General features: G+C 34.0%; 1 pseudogene; it reads left to right on the top strand.

Annotated features, from left to right (window-relative positions):
• Positions 1 to 2,349: 2,349 nt before the first annotated feature.
• On the top strand, positions 2,350 to 26,609 carry LOC149538788 (PH, RCC1 and FYVE domains-containing protein 1-like; annotated as a pseudogene).

The following is a 26,609-nucleotide window of genomic DNA, read 5'->3' on the forward strand; positions in this document are numbered from 1 at the left end:
AAACACATGTTTAGAAAATGTGAAAAAATATTGGAAGATAAAGATAATTTCCAAGAAAATAATTTTAATGGAAAATTCATCTCTAAGGAGGATATGTTAAATATCATATGATAACACATAACCATATCATGGTTGGTATCCAACTCAATGAAGGATAAGAAATTAATTTTTAGGTAGAGAATAAATCCAAGAGGCAAAGATATGTATTAAAAAATAGATAGCCTCTCTTATCATATTTTTTAACTATGCACAAAAGTACTTTGTAGTACCAAAACAAACTCTACATATTTAATATCCAAAGGAAAACATAATTAGACATCAAATATATTATAGATTTTTTTAAAAAATATTTTTGAAGCCTCTACATAATTAAATAAAGATAAATACTTACTTTAATGGTCTACCATCTAATACATATCCATTTAAGACTTGAATAGAATGTATAGTTTCTTCCTCTTTTATATAGGTAAATATTTGAGACATAGACAAAACAAAGGATAAGCCAAAGAATGTTAAGCCTACTCAATGTCAAAAATACTTATAGCTCAATTTCCAACTTCCTAGTTTATAAATTTTATACATATTTTATTCATTTCTTATATCCAAAATAATAAAATTATAGTAGAAGAAGAAATTGTCCAATGTCATAGCCCACTATTTCTTCTTTGAGGCCTCTGCATAATTAAATCAAGATAAATAATTACTTTAATGGTCTACCATCTAATACGTATCCATTTAAGACTTGAATAGAATGTATAGCTTCTTCCTCTTCTATATAGGTAAATCTTTGAGACATAGACAAAGCAAAGGATAATATAAGACTATTAAGCCTACTCACTATAAAAAATACTTACAGCTCAATTTCCAACTTCCTAGTTTATAAATTTTATAGATATTTTATTCATTTATTATATGCAAAATAATAAACTTATAGTATAATAAGAAATTGTCCAATGTTGCAGTCCACTATTTCTTCTTTGAGGCCTCTACATAATTAAATCAAGATAAATACTACTTTAATGGTCTACCATATAATACATATCCATTTAAGACTTGAATACAATGTATAGTTTCTTCCTCTTTTATATAGGTAAATATCTAAGACATAGACAAAACAAAGGATAATATAAGACTACTAAGCCTACTCATTGTCAAAAATATTTACAGCTCAATTTCCAACTTCCTATTTTATAAACTTTATACATTTATTATTCATTTCTTATATCCAAAATAATAAACTTATAGTAGAATAGGAAATTTTCCAATGTCATAGCCCACTATTTCTTCTTTGAGGCCTCTACATAATTAAATCAAGATAAATACTTACTTTAATGATCTACCATCTAATACATATCCATTTAAGACTTGAATACAATGTATAGCTTCTTCCTCTTTTATATAGATGAATATCTGAGACATAGATTAAAAAAAAGGATAATATAAGACTACTAAGCCTACTCACTATTAAGAATAATTACAACTCAATTTCCAACTTCCTAGTTTATAAATTTTATACTTATTTTATTCATTTCTTATATGAAAAATAATAAACTTATAGTAGAATAAGAAATTGTCTAATGTCACAGTCCACTATTTCTTTTTTTGATAGTCTTTTTCTTGTCACATGACCAATTATACCAAAATAATCAGGTAATACAAAAACTATTGGATGTCCTACATGTTTCATCAAAGTCCATATAAATAAAGAAATAAGCATATCTTGAAAGAAAACCATATAAGCTTGTTCATTTTCATAAATTCCTTCAACCTAGTCAATGTTGTATTATTAATGGGTCTATTGGGTGCTTCACCATCTTCTCTAGCCCATGTATGATTTGCATTGACATAGATTTTTTTAGCAAAATTAAAAATTAACAATAATATCACAAATTCTAGACACACAAGATGAACTTATAAGCTCAGGTTATAAGAACTAGGGTATAATTATTTAGAATCTATTGCTCTTGCAAAGAAAATGAATATTCTACTTGTTAGCCTTAGGATAATTTAAATTAAATAGAACAATACCTATTTAAAATGTATTAAGTTTTAAGACATTCTAATGTGTCCTGATTCAACATCTTCTTGATCACATCTTTTGCAACAACTAATATAGATACCCATGGTGCACTTTCAAAGTCAATATGCCCTTCCAAGATAGCATAAAAAAGCCTCTCTTTATTTTTGTTTGTAATCATTATTTTAATCAAACTTATAAACATTATATTAAAAATATATATAAAAGTATAGAATTTTCCATGATACTAACCAACCCATAAAGGGGTCACATCACTTAAAAGAATATAAAACATAACTTGAACACTCCAAACATTAGCTTCTTTCCCATGCATGTGTTGTAAAACTTCAGAGGCAACATGGATTGATGGAGACAAAGGTCAAGTTGGTCATGTGAATAAAGAGAAAAAGATCATAGAAACATGTGTGTTAACACTCATAGATTAAAATTTTCAATAATTACATGTGGTCATAGTCTAATTATAGGCCTCAAAACTTCTTGTTAAGTCTTTACAATTGAAAGTACTATTTATGGCCATCTTGGAAATCCCTAAGCTGATGGCTATTGGAAATATATATGATAAGCTAAGTTAGTGAGAGGGGAGGGGTGAATCAGTAACAAAAAAATTTAATCCTTAATTAGAAATTAATCCTTCATGTGTATTTTGATCTAATTGCATGCATGAGAAATTGGAAACATAAAAGAATTCATAACACTTTTGACACCTAGTTTGGTGACCATAGAAAGTAAAACTGGGTTGGGGATGATACCCACAAGCTTTAGTACTACACTATAAATTTAGCCTATTAAGGCTTGTAATGATCACTTCTAATGATCTTCCCTATTAGGAGCAATAAGGACTGCTAGGTCCACCTTGCAAAAGGATTTACAAACATATGCACTCGGTAAAGAGATTTACAAAAGACTATTAGGTCTACCTTGTGAAAAGATTTAACTAATCCACCTGTTAGGATACAATAGTAGCTTATCTCTAATCTACAACTTGGTTTGTTAAATGATATTTCTTGAGTGTAACAATCACCTTGCTGTGATAGATAAATCTTTTCTACTCCTAATATTGTTGTAGCCTTTGTAATTCACTCTTATATTTTTCTCTACTTGTTACATTACTTCATATTTTGTATTGGATGTGATATAGATAGATCACATATATACCAATCCAAATTACATAATTACAAAGTTAGCTACAATATAAGTTTACAAAAAATATACAAAATCAACCCAACTACAAGAACTCAGGTTCGAAAGACTAGCTAAATGAGGTTCTGATACTCAACATCAATTGTCAATGCTTGGCATCATCATGTACTTGGTAGATGTAGAATCTTGGTCCATACTAATCAGTTCCAAGTAGTCTTAAACTTAGTCTACACTAGTGACTCGACAAATATTGTGAAACTCGGCATATAAACTGAGTCACTTGATTCTGACTGCATAGCTCAATAAATGCTAACACTAAAAGCTCAATATAAATTGAGTCACTTGGTTAAAATTGAGTTACTTAGTTAACACTAGACTCACATCACTACAATTGTGAACTTAGCAAGCACTGCACAACTTTGTTTGTACTGAGGAACTTAGTAAACTTTGCAAAGCTAGTTTACACTGCTAATCACCAACTTGGTAGTAACTGCTCAGCACAAACTAAATACTATCTCTTGAACTCGGTAACAACTGTAGAACTTAGTAGAGTTTGAAATGCTTGATTAACTTTGTTAACTATACAATGTACTCAGTAGATACTTACAATCTAGATAAGTGTATGTCAATAATAACAAACATGATTGTAATGTCAAAAATCTCCCCCTTAAGCATTAGTGACAAAAACACTTATCAGTCAAAACTGTATTCAAAATGTTCAAGAACAATTTTTATTCATTACCTTGTGTCTCCAACTTGATAGAGTACTCTATTTTTGGATTTTTCAAAATTGCTTTAGTAAGAGATGTATCTCTGAGTGTCTATTCATGCATTATATTATAATGCTCACCCATACATAATATACAATATACTGTACATCTTTTCACATCTAATATATACATTTTCTCCCCTTTTATGTAGACTTCCTCTGATAATATACATCTTCTCCTCCTTTTTGACATTAATGCCAAAGATGTATGTTATCTATACTATAAAATAATGCCAAAATGTGAAAAGAAATTTGCATGTACCTTTAGGATTAGTGTCATTGTCTTGTCCCAATTCTCTTGAAACACCTTCCATGTGTGCAATGCAATCTGCACTTCTATTGATAGTTTTATCATGTGGTCTACAATTGAGAATTTTTTATCATGGATGAGTGTTTTGGAATGTGCAATATGTTTCTAGAATCATCCATGTGTGGGAGAATCATTCTCTGAATGTATATCAATGTAGCTCTTATTCTAGCTTCTTCATTGAGCAATTTTGCCTACATATCAGTCAAGAATCTAATCTTTGTGCAGTGGGCAGAGTTGAAACTTGGGTCAAGTTGCAACTGTTGTGCACTTACCTTTAGATCCTCATCAATCTTTGATAGTTTATCTCTTATTTCCTTGGTGAAAATTGAAATGTCATAGAGTTTACCAAATAGTAAAGATACATTATTACAAGAGGCCTTCAACGAGCCTAAAATAGTAGACAATTCTACTTGATGAATAGAAATTTGTTGAGCAATAAGTTCCAAAACTTTATTCTCAAATTTCTTCTCAGTTCTCTACAACAATTTCTCTTGTCCATTCAAAACATCATTGAATTTTTGGACTACCTCTACTAACTAATTCAAAATTGGTTAAGAAGTGTCAACCTTTTTGTTTAGTGCCTCAGCTGGGATATTCTTTGCATATTCAATTATATGAAATTCCTTATTTCTTTCTTCTCTAAGCCTCTCCTACTTAGCTTTCTTTTGAAAAAGTTCTCCAAAAATATGCATCTAATTATGATTAAGATTTGAGATGTTCAAATTTGGAATAACAATCTCTTTATCAAGATAAATATCCTCTTCCCTCTCTTTGCCTTTACCAAAAAATTTATACTTGGTTGAGACTTGGTCTCAATTGTCCTTGCACTTATTATTTGCATGCTAGGAATGGAAACAATAGTAGAAATGGCAGGACTAGCTATAAAAGTAGATATTGCACGTATTACCAAAATACCAATTGATGAAATACCTAGAGTAAACAAAACTGATGTAGAGGAAAGTGTTGGTTGCTCAGTAGATGAAGTGCTTGCCACTTTTTTCAATGAAGTATTGAGCTAGACAGGTGCAAAGATTGATTAAGTGCTTGTACTTATAGTGTTTGGCACAATCAATTTTGCTATAGATTTTCTTAGGGCTTGATGTTTTTATTGTTTGGCTTAGAGAATGAGGAAGTGAGGCAATGACCACTACAAAATTTTTCTCTAAGTCAATCTCTTTATTGTTTTTTACTTCAAATAAGTCTTCCTCAGTAGCTTCTTGTCCCTATTCCTCTTCCCCATCATCAACATTGTCAAAATGTGTAACTTCTTCATCATTAATTTCCTCACCTTTTTCATGCTCATCATCATCCTTGTCACTAAAATTGACAAAAAAATCACTTTGCTTGTGAAGAATATAAATGATCTTCCATGTGTTGGTAGCATTCTTTACCACATGTTCAATGTAATTCAACAATATAAGACAAGTGTTGAATATCAAGGTAAGTTTTTCTTCATTCTTCTTCAGAGATTCCTTTACCTCCTTATCATTCAAACTTGGCATGAGTTGCCTCAAGGTCTACTCAGATATGTCTTTAGCAATTTTCATGGCATTCTCCCATCTTGGCTTGATCTTCTCCATTAGATCACTCAAAATTTGTTGAGCAAGCTAGTTTGAGGAATACTTCCACTTACCCATTTTAGACATTAATACATATTCTACTTGATTTTGGTCCTCTATAGTCTTGGTCTCATACTTCAGTGCTTTGAAGTTTGGTATGCCTAATCCTAACTCTATATCTTTTAGTCTTTCTTGGAAGGTGGATGGAGGCCTTTTAAAGATTACATCTCATCCTTATTTGTCCAATTTCTTCCTAGATGATCTTCTTGTAAACATAGTACTAGATGTCTTTGTAGGCTTGGTTACAATAATCTTACCTTTCTTCTTTATAGGCTCTTTATCCTCTAACTTCTCTTCATCTTTTGCTTCATCATATTCAATGTCATCTCCTTTTCCTTCAGTCAACAGAAGAGTGGAGTTGGTTTTTAATTTAGCAATTCACTTCTTCCCTTTATTGACTACTTGAGGGAGTTTGATTTCCAATTTGATTCTTGCTTTAGCTTCATCATAAGTTCCAAAATATGTAGCATTTGGGTCAACAAGCTCATTAACCATTGCTTAAATAATGTCCTTGGTTTCATCAATGTTAACCTCATATCCAAGAGGCTTAACCCAAACAATTCTTGGCCTAACTGCCTAAATATATACTTTGTCACTATCAACCATAAAAAAAAATCATCTTTGTAATCATCAACAAGTATCTTGGGTATCCTAAATTTTTTATTCATCTTTTCCTTGAATGTGTCAAATTAATTGTCCATAATACTCACATAGTTTTCTCTCATTTCAGCTATATATTCATTAATCTAATAAAGAACAGGCACATCCTTCCTCCATACTACTATATCTTTGGATGGGAAAAAAATTTGCACATAGAAAAATAGACAAGTCAAAAGTGAATTGAACTTACAAAGCTTGTTCTTGGAAGTTCTTATACTCTCCATGTTCTTGTTGAACTGGTTCAACATCAACTCGGCAAGGTCAAGTGATATGTTATTTTTTGACCACCTTGTAAGTGATATCCACTACTTTACATGACATGCTATTGAGTTTGCTTGAATTGTATATCTTGTGAGTGATGACATCTATCCTAAACTTCAATTCCATGTCTATAACATAGCTAATCTTCATTCCCCTTCCATCCCACTCGATAAAAGTTTTCTTCTCTAGTTTGATTCAACTTAGGGTTTTGGTTTTTTTCACTTTTGCCAACATAGGAAGACCGATGATCCTATGGATCATCTTCTTGGTTATCAAAATTGGTTGTTCCAACCATAGATGACCATTGTGCACATGATTGAGAATGAATCTTATCCATTTTATTTGAAAATCAAGTGGCATATGCAGAATATGAGTTAAATATTTTTCTTCAAGATGTTGATGTTCTGGTTTCAACACACCATTCACACATAACTCGTTCAAAGATTCACCCATTTCCAAAGCTCCAATGTATTGAATTGCACACTTAAAATGTGAATGAATATCATTGATCAACATTATCTTTGGTGGAATTTGCGATTAAGCTCTGCTTAGATCTAGGGTTTCTACAATGGTAGGAATCAACTTAAAAATTGGCACCTTCTATTCCATGCCTTGAACTAACATATCTGACCCTTTTTTTGATTTTTTGGTAATGGATGCCATTAATACTTAGTAGGGTTTGATTGAATGTAAAAATCTTCAATACTGATTCACTCTAATCACTTGAATGCCCTAAAATTTGCAGTGAGAAATGACTTTGATTCAACCATTTTTAACAAAATTCTCCTTTCGACTACCATAAATGCCTTGGTAAAATTGTTCACTCAAATGATGAACTATCATCCACTTTGCTTGTATTGAATACTCAACAAAGTCATCCATGAATTGGTAACCATAGAAAGCTTAGTTGCTCTCGACCTAGTTTGACAAGGTCTTATAACCTGACCTCACTCGGTAAGGTTTGTAATCTAAATTTACTTGGTAATGAATTGCATCATTTGAATACTTTGTGATCCATTTGCATCTTGTATGATGCTATGGATCTTTCATTGTCCTGACTAGAACTAATGTGAGTTATCTTCTTTAGAATCCTAGTTCTAGTTCTCCTTTAAGAGATCAAGTGGAAATTTTGGAGTCACTCAATTCTTAAGTGACATGTTCATCATTTCTCAGACTTGCATTCTCAAAAGATTTTGGAACCCATTGTTATCTCATCTACTTTATGATGTTATCAAATTTTGCCTTCTTTTCATATTCAACTCTTCCAGTATTAATATAGTTCTTGGCAAGATGACCAAGTTCTGTACAAATGAAACATCTTCTAGCAGTATCCCTTGTCCTCATGTGATGCTTCACACAATTCATTCCAATGTGTCCAAATTCTCCACAGTATTGACATCTACACCAAGTGTTATAGTCCCAACTAAATATAGCTTTTACAATTTGTTCTACTGGGTTCAATATCTTAGTTTTTCATTCTAAATATTTGTGCCCATGTTTCTTACATTTGTGATATTTTCCTTCAAATCTAGGTTTTTATTTGCATTCATTAGCCCAATGACCATGCTAATTAAAATTATAGAATTTTCCATTGAATTTAGCTTTCCAATTGCTCCATCATTTGTTTGATGTATGACCTATCTTACCACAATGACAACAAGTAGGTCTTTGATTCTTTTGAGCTCCTTGCTTGGATGATTCACCTTCTTTTGTATATCCAATTCATGCTTTTCCTTTTTTTTCTATAATGACTTTAATCATTCAATTGATTAATGTTTGCTTGAGATTGCATCATGCTCTCATTGGTTTTCTATTTAGTGTTTAGATCATCCTGTGATCTTTCATTCTCTAATATTAGATTAATGAGTTTTTTATTTGCATTTGTGAGTTGATCAATGAAGTCTATCTGTTGAAGAGATAGGTATTGAATTTTATTGTTCTTTCTTTCTATCTCTTATTTTATCTTATTTTTCTCTTCCATGACTTCACACAATCTTACTAATTGAATTTCTTGTTCTCTTCTCAATTTTCTTACTTCTTCTTGAAGTGAGCTATTCTTTTCCAATAGTTCCTTGATTGCATCATTGGCTTCATCTAAATTTCTTTCTAAATGGATGTCTTTAATTCTTTTTTCAACATAGACTCAATCATTCATCTAAATTATAAGATCTTTTCTTCTTTTTAGAGATTGAGAGAGTTGCTCCTTTGCTTTCTCGAGTTGTCCAATAGCTAGTTCCATACCTAGCTTCTCATTATTAATAGCCTTGTGTGAGGCCTCACCCTAGTCCATCATAGCATATCATAGTAGTTTATTTGCATTTTAGATACTTGATATTTTGCATTGAAGATACTTTATATTTCGAGACCTTATTATATGTTGGACTATTTTGGATTGTTACTCAAACTATTTGATACTATGGGACACTTTATTTTATGGTAATCATTTATGATGTTAGAACTTATTTATGATGCTTGATGATTAGTTATTGTTTGAGGATTTATATGTACATATATTTTATTTATTTTCAAACCTAGCAGTCAACTTCACTTGTAATATGGTGAGTGATGTCCTTCCACACCCATAACATCATACTCTCAAAAGTAAAATGAAAATAAGGTAATAGAAATTCATCCACACCCATCAATACAACAGGAACAATGAACAACACACATTTTCATCTGTAGAAAAATTTATGCATCTTTTATTCAGAAAAACAATACAACACATAATTTCCAAAATATGGAAAAAGCTCCAACCTTTCTCCAAGCTATGGTAAATGAACCAATTTGAGAAGATCCCTCTATCCTTCTTTAATCCAATCTCCAAAACCAAAAATCTCTAAAACTAGAGAGTGGGTGAATGCCAACTCTATTTTCCAATTTCCCTCTAAAAGAAAGACACCTAACTTTTCTCCATCATGAAAGAGAACAAACACTTTAACTCCACCTAAGTTTCCCTATTTGGTTGGAATTATCAACTCACCTTAACTCCAATAAAGAAAAAATTAAAGCCCTAACATATAGTACTAACATGTAGGTAACTTAATTTCACTAAAAGAATACTCTAAGACTCAAACAAAGCCCTCTAAAGTCACCCTCAACTTGAAATCCAAAATTTAATTAAATTAAAACCTTCATAAGATATTTTTATGCAAGGAGATGAAAACCTAAACATTTCTAACTAGTTAGGAATAAGGTTGGGTGTCTTTTGCCAATCTCTCAACCTAACTTGTTACTTAAACACTTAACAATACAAGTGTCAAGTGACACCATAAATATACATTTAACATTATGAGTGGAAAATCAATTTTCACAAAAAGGAATCTAATCTAGAACATCCATACACATTACATTTGAAAAGTAAAATACTTAACAATGAGGTTAAGATCTCTTCATTAGATCTAACCTTGGCAATCTCAATTAAGACAAAGGTATAGTCTTGGTTCTCTATTTTACCATGGATATTTCCTGCACACTCAAACCACATATCAATAGTTCAAGATATTTTAGATAATTGATATTTTTCATTGTAGATACTTTATATTTTGAGACCTTGTTATATGTTGGAATATTTTGGACTATTACTCGGACTATTTGATACTACAGGACACTTTATTTTATGGTAATCATTTATGATGTTAGAACTTATTTATGATGCTTGACGATTAGTTACATTCATGTATTTAGTTGGTTATTTTATTAATGAGTAGGAAGTTATTTTTGAATATAAATGTTAGATGGATTTTATATATATATATATATATATATATATATATATATATATATATATATATATATATATATATATATATGAAAATCATGAAATGTTGCAAAAGAATCATATCATGTTTAGTTTGATAATGGTAGTATTATATATGCACAATGGTTAGAAATGGGAAAATGTTAATCAATTGAGAAATGCCTTATGTTTTGATTCAATTATGAATATAGAATTGATTAAGGATTTATATGTACATATGTTTTATTTATCTTGGACTACTGATATGTGGTTTGAGTGTGCAGGAAATATCCATGGCAAAATAGAGAACCAAGACTATACCTTTATATTAATTGAGATTTCAAAGGTTAGATCTAATGAAGAGATATTAATCTCATTGTTAAGTGTTTTACTTTGTGAACGTAATGTGAATGGATGTTTTAGATTAGATTCCTTTTTGTAAAAATTGATTTACCACTTGTAATGTTAAATGTATATTTATAGTGTCACTTAACACTTGTGTTGTTCAGTGTTTAAGTGGCAAGTCAAGTTGAGATATTGGCAAAAGACACCCAACCTTATTCCCAACCAATTAGAAATATTTAAGTTTTCATCCCGTTGCATAAAAATATCTTATGAAGGTTTTAATTAAATTAAATTTCGGATTTCAAGTTTAGGGTGACTTTAGAGGACTTTGTTTGAGTCTGAGAGTGTTCTTTTAGTGAAATTAAGTTACCTACATGTTAGTACTATATGTTAGGGCTTTAATTTTGGCTTTACTAGAGTTAAAATCTCTTTTCTAACACTTTTAAAATCCCTTTTCTTAAGTATTGCGAAAATGGAAGAAGACTTATCGAAATTCCCACCTTATCTCCAATGAGTTGATAATTCCAACCAAATAGGGAAACTTAGGTGGAGTTAGATTGTTTGTTCTTTTTCATGATGGAAAAAAGTTAGGAGTGTCTTTCTTTTAGAGGGAAATTGGAAAATAGAGTTGGCATTCACCCACTCTCTAGTTTTAGAGATTTTCGATTTTGGAGATTGGATTAAGGAAGGATATAGGGCTCTTCTCAAATCAGTTTATTTACCATAGCTTTGAGAAAGGTTGGAGCTTTTTCCATGTTTTGAAAATTATGTGTTGTATTGTTTTTTCTGAATAAAAGATGTGTAAATTTTTCTATAGATACAAAAATATGTGTTGTTCATTGTTCCTGTTGTATTGCTAGGTGTGGACGAATTTCTATTGCCTTATTTTCATTTGATTTTTGAAAGTATGATGTTATTGGTGTAGGGCACCTAAGGCTCTTAAGCATGAATTCAATGTGTTTAGTATGTTAGAGTTGTTAGGAATGAAGTTGGTCCTTATTTGTAATGAAGACTCAATTGTAAGGTACAATGGCACATTGGTGTGGTTATAAGCCAAGTGACCATTTGTAACCAAGGAGTCATTATTTATGCATTCTTGAGTATTTTACTACTTTTAGGATGTTTTAGGTGGATTTGAGTCATTAGGACATGTTTGAATTGAAGGTGTGAAAAAAAAAGTACAAAGGTGCAAGAAAGTTGCAAAATGCAAAAAGTTGCTAAAGAGCAATTTTTGCAAATTTGTTGTCAAACTTAAAAAAGGAAGTTGTATGGTCTTCCAACCATGCAAATGGAAGTTATAACTGTTTGAAGACACTTATTTAAGGTCTCCACACATGGGGAAGGCCACGGTACAGACGGGTGGACATCATTTAGTGAATAAAACTCAAAAATTCTGCAATTTTTCTATTTTTTTCGATTCCGTCCGGCCTGTACAGAATTTTAGTGGTAGAAATATTATATTTTTGGAAAGAGGACTGAGTCAGAATTCTAATGCAATTGGTTTGAAGTTTTTATCTATTTTGGGTTAAAAGTTATACCTGTTCTAGCAGAGGTAAGTCTGAAATTGCTGCACATTGAGGGTTTCAACAAGATGGCCTCCTAACTTGCAAATCCACTATGGAATTTCAATGCTGCTTTGTGGAATGCAAGTTAGGAGAGGGAAATTTAAGATGGAAAATTTTCAGGGCTGTAGGAGTTGGGTACCTATTTTTACCAGCAAGCCCTAGGCTAAACATAGTCTTATGTCTAGTCTAGCTTTGAAGAAAAATGAAGGATCATGCTCCCAAGTTGATTGATTTGACCCAAGTGAAGGGTGTAGAAGGAAAAATAAAAGGTTTAGAAGAGATCCAAGGTGTTGAACCAAGTCTTTGAACCCATTTATTTATTCTTTCCGTGTAACCCAGCCTAAACTGGCCATTTAGGACTGTGACACAATGCGGGTATAACTTGATGCTGGAGTAGAGTTGGAAATTGATCTTTTGAAATCTCATAGGAGTAGTTGAAGGGTGTTTGGTGATGTGAAAATATTGGATGGTTCTTTGTATTTTTTTGGAGTTTGACCATTGAAACTAGGAATTGTCCTAATAAAAGTGCTGGTAACAATTTGTAATTTTCAGTGTTGGGTGTTGAGAAACTTCACTGTGGGGGTTTTCTTATTGTTTTGAGTCAGTAAGAACCATTTCTATCATGGTTATGGAGTTCTAACCCAATTTAAGAAGTATTTGCCATTTTAGGCCTATTTGGTGTTAGGGAGTCCCTAATAGGTGTGATTGTCCCAAGTTGTTTGTGAACCCTAGGTTTTAGGGTTGGGCTTGTGAAGTGGAATCCAGTTTGAGGTAGAGTCTACCTTTTTTAGAAGCCCATTGGGTCAGTCATTAACCTTGGAAGAAACCTAGTTGCTGTTTGGAGGTTGGAAGCAAGTTAAAGTGCTGATTGGAGTTGGAAGAGTAGTTGGTGCTTTTGCTGCATACTCTATATCAGAGTGGTATCAGAGCCACTAATAGCCTGATTGGAGAGGAAAGATGTCAGATAATGAGGAAAGAGAGAGGGAGATACCTCTTAGGATCACAAATGTGGAATTGGCCAAGTTGGTCAAAGAACAAATGGCAGAAAGTAGAGCAATAAGGGAAGAAAATAGAAGCATTGAAAAAGAATTGGAAAAATTGAAGGGCAAGATGGCTAGAGGAGTCATGGAAGACTTTGAAGGAGAAGAAGAAAGGATTGAAGTTAGAGAGCCTAGGCAGGTTAGAGATGAAATGCTTGCGGATCAAAGAGCCATGTTGGAGGCCCTAGAAAGGGTAGGAAGAAAGGATCAAAGATCAGACCTACCTATGTTCAGTGGTAAGTTGAATCCAGAAGAATGCATGGTGTGGATTGAAGCACTTGAAAATCACTTTGAATGTGATAATGTGCCAAAAAACCAAAAGATAAAGGTGGCTAAGTCTAAGATGAAAGGATCTGCCCTTGGTGGAATTTTCTTCAAAATGAGAGAATAGAGGAAGAGAAGGCACCCATAGCCACGTGGAAGAGAATGAAATCAGAGATCAAGAAACAATTTGTACCAGAGGACTATGAGGTCCTAATGCATCAAAAGTTGCAAAGTATCAGGCAAAAGGACTTGGATGTAGGAGCATATACAGAGGAGTTTCATAAACTCACTCTAAGGGCTCAAGTTCCTGAAAGTGAAAAGCAAAATTTGGCAAGATACTTGAATGGACTCAAGTACTCCATCAAGGATGAACTAGTTTTGTTTAATTCGAAGACCATCCACCAATGTTATCAAATGGCCCTCAAGATTGAGGAGAAACTCAAGAGGAGAAGTGATTCCCATGGAAGAGGGAGAGGAGCAAGTAACAAAGGTGGAGGAAGATTTGGGGGCAGAGGTTCATCTAATAGGTCTTAAGGTGAACCTAGCAGCAGTCAAGAAAAATAATATGGAGAATCCAATCCTAGAGGAGGATTTAGAGGTAGGAAACCTAATGGGAGAGGAATATTTGGAGGAAGGACTCCAAGGGTATTCACTGGAAGGTATTTTACCTGCAATCAAACAGGGCATAGATCCTCTAGGTGTCTAGAGAAAGGGGGCAGCAACAGTCAAGAAGGAGATAGAAGAATCCACTTGGCTCAAGAAGAGGATGCACAAAGTGACCAAGGAGCAAGAGGGAATGCTGATCCAGAGCAAGGGGAATCTTTAATGTTCAATAGAACCCTGCTGAAGACAATTGCAGAACAAGAACCTCCCCAAAGGAAGACCTTATTCAAGACCTTGTGCAAGGTAAAAGGTAAAGTATGTAAGGTAATTGTTGATTCTGGTTCAACTGATAATATTGCATCAATAGAGATGGTAAATAAGCTTGGATTGAAGAGGTCACCTCATCCCAACCCTTACAAAGTTTCATGGTTAAGTAAGGAGCAACAAGTTGTGGTTAATGAACAAGTTAATGTTGAATTTCAAATTGGGGAGTACAAGGACCAAATTGTTTGTGATGTTCACATATGGATGCTTGTCATTTTTTGTTAGGTAGGCCATGGCAGTATGATGTCAATTCCAACCATGATGGGAGGAATAATGTCTACATCATCACCAAAAATGGGAAGGAGTACACTATGACACCGTTGCTAGAAGATGGAAATGAAACTCAACATGCATCTAGTGTGATGGTGGTTGGGGAGAAGAAGTTTTTGAAGACTCTCAAGGTGAAGAACACACCATGCTTTGACATTGTAGTAAAACCAAGACAAGAAGATAAAAAGGAGGAAGGCAGATTAGGAATAAGGAATGTGGAACCCAAGAAAGTGAGGCAACTTTTGGATAGATACAAGGAAGTTATTTCAGACCCTGCTACTGATACCTTTCCACCATTTAGAGAGGTAAGTCATTGTATTGACTTTATTCCAGGTTCTACATTTCCTAATAAGCCTACCTTTAGGTTGACACCAGAACAAAACAAGGAATTAGCAAGACAAGTTGAGGAGTTGCTTGCAAAAGGGTTCATAAGAAAGAGCATTAGCCCTTTTGCAGTCCCTGCTTTGTTGGCACCCAAAAAGGAGGGTACATGGAGGTTGTGCACGGACTCAAGAGACATAAACAAGATAACCATCAGATATAGGTTCCCAATGCCTAGGATGGAGGATTTGATGGATCACCTAGGAGGGGCAAGGTACTATTCCAAGATTGATTTGAAAAGCGGTTACCACCAAATCAGAATAAGGGAAGGAGATGAATGGAAAACTGCCTTCAAAACTAATGAGGGACTTTATGAATGGATGGTGATGCCCTTTGGCCTTTCTAATGCCCCTAGTACATTAATGAGATGCATGAATGAAGTTTTGGAACCTTTCATCAATCATTTTGTTGTTGTTTATCTTGATGATATATTGATTTTTAGCAAATCTAAAGAGGAACATCTAACACACTTGGAATTGGTTTTGAAGAAACTCAAGGAGAAGGAATTGAAGATAAATTTGAGTAAATGTGTCTTCATGAAAGAAGAGTTGGCGTTCCTAGGTTTTGTCATCTCCAAGGGAAACCTCAAGATGGATCCAGAAAAGGTGGAAGCAATCCTCAACTGGCCTACACCAAGGAATTCAAGTGAGGTAAAGAGCTTTCATGGTTTGGCAAGCTTTTATAGAAAGTTCATTAGAGGTTTCAGTAATGTGTGTGCCCCTATGATTGATACAATCAAGGGTGGAAGAAAATGTAAATTTGCATGGACAGGAGACGCTGATCAGTCCTTTGAGTACTTGAAGAAAAGGGTTGCAGATGCACCCATCCTTGCTCTACCTGATTTCAAGAAGGTATTTACTATTGAATGTGATGCAAGTAATAGGGCCATAGGAGGAGTCCTAAGTCAAGAAGGTAAACCAATAGCCTTCTTTAGTGAAAAGTTAAATGAAGCAAAACAAAGATATTCTACATATGATTTAGAATTGTATGCTATGGTTCAGTCTCTAAGAAAATGGAGACATTATTTATTGCCCAAGGAGTTTATTGTCTATACAGATAACCATGCATTGAGTTTCTTGAATAGACAAGAAAAGTTGAACCATAGGCATGTGAAATGGATGGAGTACCTTCAATCATATACCTTCACTATTAAGCATAAAAAAGGGGAGGCAAATAAGGTTGCTGATGCCCTTAGTAGAATAAATTTGACCATTCAAGAAATGAGGTTGGAGAATGTAGGATTCCACTCCATAAAAGACATGTATGAAAGTGATGAAGACTTCAAAGAAGCTTATCAAGTTTGCAGGGATATGACAGGGCAGTACTACAACATTTATGCAGATTTCATGCTACAAGAAGGATTTCTCTTCAAAGGGAGTCAGCTATGCATCCCTAGAGGATCCTTGAGGGAGAACATTATAAAGCAGAAGCACTGTGGGGGTCTAGCTAGTCATTTTGGATTGGACAAGACCCTTGAACTAGTAAGAAGATTTTATTACTAGCCTAGGATGCCTACTAATGTAAGGAAGTTTGTAGAGACTTGTGTGATTTGTCAAAAGGCAAAGGGGAAGACTTCCAATGAAGGACTGTACACACCATTACCTATACCAAATAGGCCTTGGGATGCTATAAGTTTAGACTTCGTACTTGGATTGCCGAGGACCAAGCAGGGCTATGATAGTATTTGTGTTGTAGTAGACCAGTTTTCCAAGATGGCACACTTTTTGCCATGTAAAACCAGTCATGATGCATCTTATATTGTAGGTATCTTTTTCAAGGAAGTAGTAAGACTACATGGATTACCATTATCCATAGTCTCTGATAGAGATTCTAAGTTTCTTGGGCATTTTTGGAGGACTTTGTGGAGAAAACTTGGTACAGACCTCTCATTTTCATTAGCATACCATCCACAATCGGATGACCAAACGGAGGTGGTTAATAGATCATTGGGCAACCTATTAAGATGCCTTACTAAGGAACATGGATCATCTTGGGACTCAATCATAGCACAAGCAGAGTTTGCTTATAATGATTCAGTGAATAGGACAATCGGATTGAGCCCATTTCAAATTATTTATGGCACTCATCCTAGTGGAGTAATGGAGGTCAGAGATGTCAAATCTATGGAAAGAACCAGTGCTCAAGCATGCGATTTTGCTGAGGTGATGAAGGAAATTCATCAAGAGGTCAAAGATAGGTTAGGAAAAGTGACAATGAAGTATAAGGAAGCAGCAGATACTAAGAGGAGAGATCTTCAATTTGAAATAGGAGATCTGGTTATGGTGAACCTTAAAAAGGAGAGGCTTCCTAAAGGTAAGTTTACTAAGTTGATGATGAGGAAAATAGGTCCTTTTAGGATCTTGCAAAAATATGGACACAATGCCTATAAGGTGGAGTTGCCACCAAACATTGGGCTCTCCAATACATTTAATGTCTCTGATTTATATCCTTACAGAGGTTCTCAGACTGAAAACAATGGCATTGAATCAACCATAGTAGATAAAGAGATCATGGACTCTCTTCCCAAGGTAGGGGTAGTCACTATTGAAAGTATTTTGGATAAAAGAGAAGGAGAAAGGACTAGGAAGAAGGTGTACATGGGCTACCTCATCAAATGGACAGGTAAACCAGTTGAAGATGCAAGTTGGCTGTTTGAATCAGCTATAAAGAAGATGGGATACAATGTTTCCACATTACCAACTCAAGAGACTTGAGTTTTTTTAGCCTGAGGAGTATGGTGTAGGGAATCTAAGGCTCTTAAGCATGAATTCAATGTGTTTAGTATGTTAGAGTTGTTAGGAATGAAGTTGGTCCTTATTTGTAATGAAGACTCAATTGTAAGGTACAATGGCATATTGGTGTGGTTATAAGCCAAGTGACCATTTGTAACCAAGGAGTCATTATTTATGCATTCTTGAGTATTTTACTACTTTTAGGATGTTTTAGGTGGATTTGAGTCATTAGGACATGTTTGAATTGAAGGTGTGAAAAAAAAAAGTACAAAGGTGCAAGAAAGTTGCAAAATGCAAAAAGTTGCTAAAGAGCAATTTTTGCAAATTTGTTGTCAAACTTAAAAAAGGAAGTTGTATGGTCTTCCAACCATCCAAATGGAAGTTATAGCTGTTGGAAGACACTTATTTAAGGTCTCCACACATGGGGAAGGCCACGGTACAGACGAGTGGACAACATTTAGTGAATAAAACTCAAAAATTCTGCAATTTTTTCTATTTTTTATTCTATACGGCCTGTACAGAATTTTAGTGGTACAAATCTTATATTTTTGGAAAGAGGACTGAGTCAGAATTCTAATGCAATTGGTTTGAAGTTTTTATCTATTTTGGGTTAAAAGTTATACCTATTTTAGCAGAGGTAGGTCTGAAATTGCTGCACATTGAGGGTTTCAACAAGATGGCCTCCTAACTTGCAAATCCACTGTGGAATTTCAATGCCGCCTTTTCGAATTCAAGTTAGGAGAGGTCACTTGAAGATGGCAGAGTTTCAGGGCTGTAGGAGTTGGGTACCTATTTTTACCAGCAAGCCCTAGGCTGAACATAGTCTTATGTCTAGTCTAGCTTTGAAGAAAAACGAAGGATCATGCTCCCAAGTTGATTGATTTGACCCAAGTGAAGGGTGTAGAAGGACAAATAAAAGGTTTAGAAGAGATCCAAGGGGTTGAACCAAGTCTTTGAACCCATTTATTTATGCTTTTCGTGTAACCCAGCCTAAACTGGCCATTTAGGACTGTGACACAATGCAGGTATAACTTGATGCTGGAGTAGAGTTGGTAATTGATCTTTTGAAATCTCATAGGAGTAGTTAAAGGGTGTTTGGTGATGTGAAAATATTGGATGGTTCTTTGTATTTTTTTGGAGTTTGACCATTGAAACTAGGAATTGTCCTAATAAAAGTGCTGGTAACAATTTGTAATTTTTAGTGTTGGGTGTTGAGAAACTTCATTGTGGGGGTTTTCTTATTGTTTTGAGTCAGTAAGAACCATTTCTATCATGGTTATGGAGTTCTAACCCAATTTAAGAAGTATTTGCCATTTTAGGCCTATTTGGTGTTAGGGAGTCCCTAATAGGTGTGATTGTCCCAAGTTGTGTGTGAACCCTAGGTTTGAGGGTTGGGCTTGTGAAGTGGAATCTACTTTGAGGTAGAGTCTACCTTTTTTAGAAGCCCATTGGGTCAGTCATTAACCTTGGAAGAAACCTAGTTGCTTTTTGGAGGTTGGAAGCAAGTTAAAGTGCTGATTGGAGTTGGAAGAGTAGTTGGTGCTTTTGCTGCATACTCTGCATTAGTTATGGGTGTGGAAGGACATCACTCACGAGTGTTACTGAGGTGAGGAGTTTCATGGGATTGTCTATTTATTATAGATGCTTTGTTGTAGGTTTTTCTAGATTGGCTCATCCCATTACATCTCTTCAGAGGAAGGGAAATAAGTTCAAGTGGATAGAGAAGTGTGAGAGAGCCTTCCAAGACCTCAAGAGAGCTCTCACTAGTGCATCAATACTTGCAATGCTTGACCCATCAAAGGATTTTGTTGTGTGTATAGATGCTTCTTTGGATGGCATAGGAGTAGTTCTTATGCAAGATGGTTGAGTTATTGCATAAGAGTCTAGGAAGCTTAAGACTCATGAGCTGAATTATCTAACTCATGACCTAGAGCTTGCAGTAGTAGTTCATGCTTTAGTGAGATGGAAACATTTTCTCTTAGCTCACCATTTTGAGCTTCATTTAGATCATCACAATTTGCAATACATCTTCTCACAACCAAACCTTAATGGTAGGGAAAGAAGATGGATGGAGTTCTTATGTCAGTATGATTTTGATGTTCATTATATCAAGGGCAAGGAGAATGTGGTTGCAGATGCTCTGAGTAGGAGATGACATATGATATCTTCTATGACTACTACCATAGATTTGAAAGAGCACATCTTATGATATTTGATCAAGGATAAGTTATATGTGGAGATTTTTCAGATTACACATTCTTAGAGACCCCTAGTGAGAAAGTTTGTAAACTATTCTTTGGAGCCTAATGGGCTTTTATGTCATAGAGGATGCATTTATATACCTTCTTCAGGTGAGCTGTGAGAGTTTATCATTTTAGAGGCTCATCAAGCACCATATGCAACACATCTTGGTGTCAAGAAGTTCCATTCAGACTTGAGACAGTTCTATTTTTGGCCTAGGATGAGGGTACAAATTGCTGATATTATTGCTAGATGTCTTGAGTGTTAGAGAGTGAAAGCAGAGCGCAACCATCTAGGGGGACTTTTACAGCCACATGAGATACCTATGTGTAAGTGGGATGTGATATCTATGGACTTTATTGTTGTCCTTCCTATGTCTTCTCTTTGTCATGATGCTACCTTGGTGATAGTTGATACTTTGACTAAGGTCACCCACTTCTCACCTATTCGTACTATCTTTACAGCACCAATAGTAGCACAAGTGTTCTTATGAGACATTGTTAGACTTCATGGCATCCCTTGTAAGATCATTTCTGATCAAGACTCTCTATTCACATCTTCATTTTGGAGTGAAATTCAAATAGCTTTGGGTACTAGTCTTAATTTTAGTACAACATATCACCCTCAGACAGATGGACATACAGAAAGGGTTAATTAGGTATTATAGGATATGTTGCAAATGTATGTGATGGACCATTAGGTCAAGTGGGAGGAGTACCTTCATCTTGTGGAGTTTGCCTATAATAATAGCCATCATACTTCTATAGGTATGCCTCCTTATCAGGTCTTATATGGTAGACCTTGTAGGACTCGTTTGAGTTGGGATAGGATTGAGGATAGAGCATCCATTGGACCACAGTTAGTCAGAGACATGAAGCAACATGTAGATTTGATTAGGAAATGTCTTAGGGAGGCTCAAGATAGATAGAAAAATTATGCTAAAGCTAAGAGGGAAGACAAAGAGTACATAGTTGGTGATAGAGTTTTTCTAAGAGTGCATCCGCACAAGAGTCCAATATATTTTGGAAAGAGTTCTAACTTGGCACCTTGTTTTGTTGGACTGTTTGAGATTCTAGAGAGGATAGGACCAATTGCCTACCATTTAGCTTTGCCACCTATCCTGTTATGCATCCACGATGTGTTTCATGTTTTAGTATTGAGGAAGTATATTTATGATGCTTCTCATATTATAGATTGGGATGCCTTGCACATGGAGTTGGACGAACACCTAGCTCTCAAGCCCATTCATATTTTGGGCTGACGGACCCTAACACTTTGAGGCAGGGAGCTAGACTAGGGTAGAGTCTAGTGGGATTGTTATGATGAGGTCATGGCTTCATGGGAGGACATAACATAGATGAAAGCTCAATACCCATACCTCGTTGATGAACTCTGGGAGGAGGTTCATGCCTAGGGGGCGAGGATGTGAGGCCTCACCTTGGCCCATCATAGCATATTATAGCAATTTATTTGCATTTTAGGTACTTGATATTTTGCATTGCAAATACTTTATATTTTGAGACCTTATTATATGTTGGACTATTTTGGACTATTACTCAGACTATTTGATACTATGGGACACTTTATTTTATGGTAATCATTTAGGATGTTAGAACTTATTTATGATGCTTGATGATTAGTTACATTCATGTGCTTGGTTGTTTATTTTATTAATGAGTAGGAAGATATTTTTGAATATAAATGTTAGATGGAATATATAAAAGAGTCATATCATGTTTAGTTCGATAATGGTAGTATTATATATGCACAATGGTTAGAAATGGAAAAATGTTATTCAATTGAGAAATGCCTTATGTTTTGATTTAATTATGAATATAGAATTGATTGAGGATTTATATGTACATATGTTTTATTTATCTTGGACTATTGATATGTGGTTTGAGTGTGCAGGAAATATCCATGGTAAAATGGAGAACCAAGACTATACCTTTGTATTAATTGAGATTGCCAAGGTTAGATCTAATGAAGAGATCTTAACCTCATTGTTAAGTATTTTAGTTTGTGAATGTAATGTGAATGAATTTTTTAGGTTAGATTTCTTTATTGTGAAAATTGATTTTCCACTCATAATGTTAAATGTATATTTATAGTGTCACTTGACACTTGTATTATTAAGTGTTTAAGTGGCAAGTCAGGTTGAGATATTGGCAAAAGACACCCAACCTTATTCCTAACAAGTTATAAATGTTTAAGTTTTTATCTCTTTGCATTAAATTTCGGATTTCAAGTTTAGGGTGACTTTAGAGGGCTTTGTTTGAGCCTTAGAGTGTTCTTTTAGTGAAATTAAGTTACCTACATGTTAGTACTATATGTTAGGGCTTTTGTTTTGGCTTTACTAGAGTTAAAATCTCTTTTCTAACACTTTTAAAATTTCATTTCTTAAGTATTACGAAAATGGAAGAAGACTTACCCAAATTCCCACCATATCTCCAGTGAGTTGATAATTCCAACAAAATAGGGAAAATTAGGTGGAGTTAAAGTGTTTGTTCTCTTTTATGATGGAGAAAAGTTAGGAGTATCTTTCTTTTAGAGGGAAATTCGAAAATAGAGTTGGCATTCACCCACTCTCTAGTTTTAGAGATTTTCAGTTTTGGAGATTGGATTAAGGAAGGATAGAGGGCTCTTCTCAAATCAGTTCATTTACCATAGCTTGGAGAAAGGTTGGAGCTTTTTCCATGTTTTGAAAATGATGTGTTGTATTGTTTTTCTGAATAAAAGATGTGTAGATTTTTCTACAGATGCAAATATGTGTTGTTCATTGTTCCTGTTGTATTGTTAGGTGTGGATGAATTTTTATTGCCTTATTTTCATTTTATTTTTGAGAGTATGATGTTATGGGTGTGGAAGGACATCACTCACCCTTGGGAGGGAAGAAGTGGCCTTTGGGTGAAGGGGTTAGTTGGGCCTATCCCATGAGTGTAGAGTCTCTTCCCTGGAAGGAAGAGGGATAAGCATGTAGTATGGGCTCCATGTGCCACTACTTTGTTATGCACTTTGGGGGTGATAAGGTGAGAAATTTTGTGAGAGTTGGTATCTATTTTGTATGCCTTGTGAAGGAAAATTTGGTTTTCTATATTTGGCTTCTCCTCAGAGTTTTTAGGCACACCTTCACCCATTCTATTGGTTCCTTTGGTAACCTATTGTATAAGCTCAAAAAGAGTGTTAAATTTTGTATCTTGTATTGTTGATTTATATGTGTGTGTTTGATTGTTACCCGATTGGTCTTGGTTCTCCAATCTCGGTGGGTGGTCTCTTAGAGACCTAGGCTGGGAGGTGAGCTCTCCATGGTTTACAGGGTTTTTTTGTATAGGTTTTCTAAATGGATATGTGTTGAAGAAAAGCTTGGAAATTTTTTATTTTTCTATTAGAGATTTGAAGATTATTTATTATGAATAATGTAAAAGTTATGTATTGTAAAAGATCAGAAGTAGATCTTCATGTAATTTGTAATTTGATGTAAGGATCTAATTATGATTGTAATATTTGAAAGGATTTTTCAATACTGTGAATATATTTTAGTTTAAATATTTCTTAAATTGTTTCCAAGAAATAAATTTGAAAATTATTATTATTGTATGTGTGTATGGGTGTGTCTTGTTCAAGAAAATTTGGGCATGACACCTTGTCAAGTCTGAATACATCCATAACCTTTGATCTTTGCTCAAGCTGTTAAACCTCTTTCCTAAGAACCACAAAACTCTGATACCAATTGTTGGAAATATATATGATAGGCTAAGTTACTAAGAGGGGAGGGGTGAATTAGTAACCACTAAAACTTAATCCTTAATTGGAAATTAATCCTTCATGTGTATTCTAATCTAATTGCATGCATGAGAAACTAAAAACATAAAAGAATTCATAACACTTTTGACACACAATTTGGTGACCCAAAAACCTTCCAAATAGAAAGTAAAACTAAGCTAGGGATGATACCCACAAGCTTTGGTAGTGTAGTATAAATTTGTCCTGTTAAGGCTTACAATGATCACTTTTGATCATCTTCCTTGTTAGGAGCAATAAGGATTGCTAGGTCCACCTTGCAAAAGGATTTACAAACATACATTGAAGTATGCACTCAATAAAGAGATTTACAAAAGACTATTAGGTCTACCTTGTGAAAGAATTTAAGTAATCCACCTATTAGGATGAAATAGTAGTTGATCTCTGATCTGCAACTTGGTTTTCTTAATGAGATTCCTTTAGTGTAATGATCACCTTGTTGTGATAGATAAATCTTTGCTTCTCTAAATACTATTGTAGCCTTTGTTATTCACTCTTCTGCTTTTCTCTGCTTGTTACATTACTTCATACTTTGCATTGGATATGATACACATAAATTACATATATACCAATCCAAATTACACAATTATAAATTTGGCTACAATACAAGTTCACACAAAATACACAAAGTCGGCCCAACTGTAGGAACTCAAGTTCTGAAGACTAGCTCAGTGAGGCTTTGATACTTAGCATCCACTAGGAATGCTTGGCATCATCATGCACTTGGTAGAAATAGAAGCTCAATCCATACTGATCAATTCCACTAGTCTTGAACTTGGTTTGCACTGGTGACTCATTGAATATTGTGAAACTCGACATATAAACTGAGTCACTTGATTTTGACTACATAGCTCTATAAATGCTAACACTATGAGCTCGATATAAACTAAGTCACTTGGTTGACATTGAGTTGCTTGGTTAATACTAGACTCACATCACTGCAACTATAAACTCAGTAAGCACTGCACAAATCAATTTGCACTAAGGAACTCAATAAACCTTACAAAGCTCAGTTTACACTACTGATCACCAACATTATAGTTACCGCTCAACACAAATTGAATACTACTTTTTGGACTCAGTAGAAACTGTAGAACTCGATAGAGTCTAAAATGCTTGGTTAACTTTTATAACTATATAATGTGCTTGGTAGATACTTACAATCTAAATAAGTGTATGTCACTAATAACAAACATTACTGCAATGTCAACAAATAACAAGTTATCTTGTTCTATAGAAGGGAAAGTAGTAGATGAAGTATTTAAGGAGATATCTTTATGAGTAGACTATGTTGCATCTTTGATATTAAAAAATTATGGTTTTACTTGGAATAAAAGAGCTAATAGAAAGTTGATCCATGGTAATGTAAAAGATAACAAAAAACCCATAGTAGTTGAGGCTTTAAAAGATAAGCATGTCAAGAAAATGTCGTATGGCTATGATTTCACTATAGCCATATGCATTGACAAGTGTGCTTCAGGAGCATATCAAATGGTATGTTTAAGATTCAAGAAATATTTTGGATTTAAAAGAAAGAATCACCATTTCTATAATTGTGGTTTAGATCACTACCATTCATGTATCTGTAGAAAGGCCATGAAGTCTACAATGACTCCAAATACAAATAAACCACACCATGTATGTGATTCTTATTTTGTCAAATTGAAGAAAGCATCAAAAGTGGAAATAGTATCTTATAATAGAAACAAATGAAACATGATTGCTAGGAATTTGATTGATATAAGAGATAGACTAGAAAAATAAGAAAGAAAAGGTCTCAAGACACAATTTCCTTTTTTGGAAGTAAAGAACTAAGATAATAAGAATGGTAAGAGGTTTGAATAATTATCCCAAGTACCTTGTTTTTTACAATTGGAGGGCATTACTATCTCAAACTTATTTGATTAACAAAAAATACATTCAAAATTAGTTATTTCAAGTATATGGTAAAAAATAACTTACGATCAATATCACCACTGATGAGATTTAGTCCACCTCATTCTACAACACCAACTTCAATAATGGGAGAAATTTCTTCTTTTGAAGGCCCAATTGAAGAATTTAAGAAGACAAATAAATTGTTGGGTGAAGAAGTCCTCAAGTTGTGAGAGCAAGTTGAGATCTTGAGATAGAGATGCAAAAAACAAGAATCATATCTTTAATAGGAAGAAAAGAAGCCACACAAAGCCATATAATTTTCTAAAAATGTCTCATAATGTAAAGATACAAAGTAAGAAATCAAATCCTTAAGGGCATAGCTAAATTACATGGTAGAGAAGATGCAAATTTGTGTCTTTAAGAATGAGAAACCAAGGCCTACTTATTTACATGTCACAACCTTGAATGGTATATACTATCTAAGCATAAATAAGATAGCTGACACATAGATTCAATATACATTTATTCTAGAATATGGACATGTTACTATTTCAACCAATAATCATGGAAATGTGAATGAAATCAATTCTCAATTCTTTTTTCATAGTATTGTTGGAATATATATATAG

The sequence above is a fragment of the Cupressus sempervirens genome, chromosome 9, assembly GCF_028749045.1.
Source record: "Cupressus sempervirens isolate cs-2001-9-10 chromosome 9, ASM2874904v1, whole genome shotgun sequence".
Lineage (NCBI taxonomy): Eukaryota > Viridiplantae > Streptophyta > Pinopsida > Cupressales > Cupressaceae > Cupressus > Cupressus sempervirens.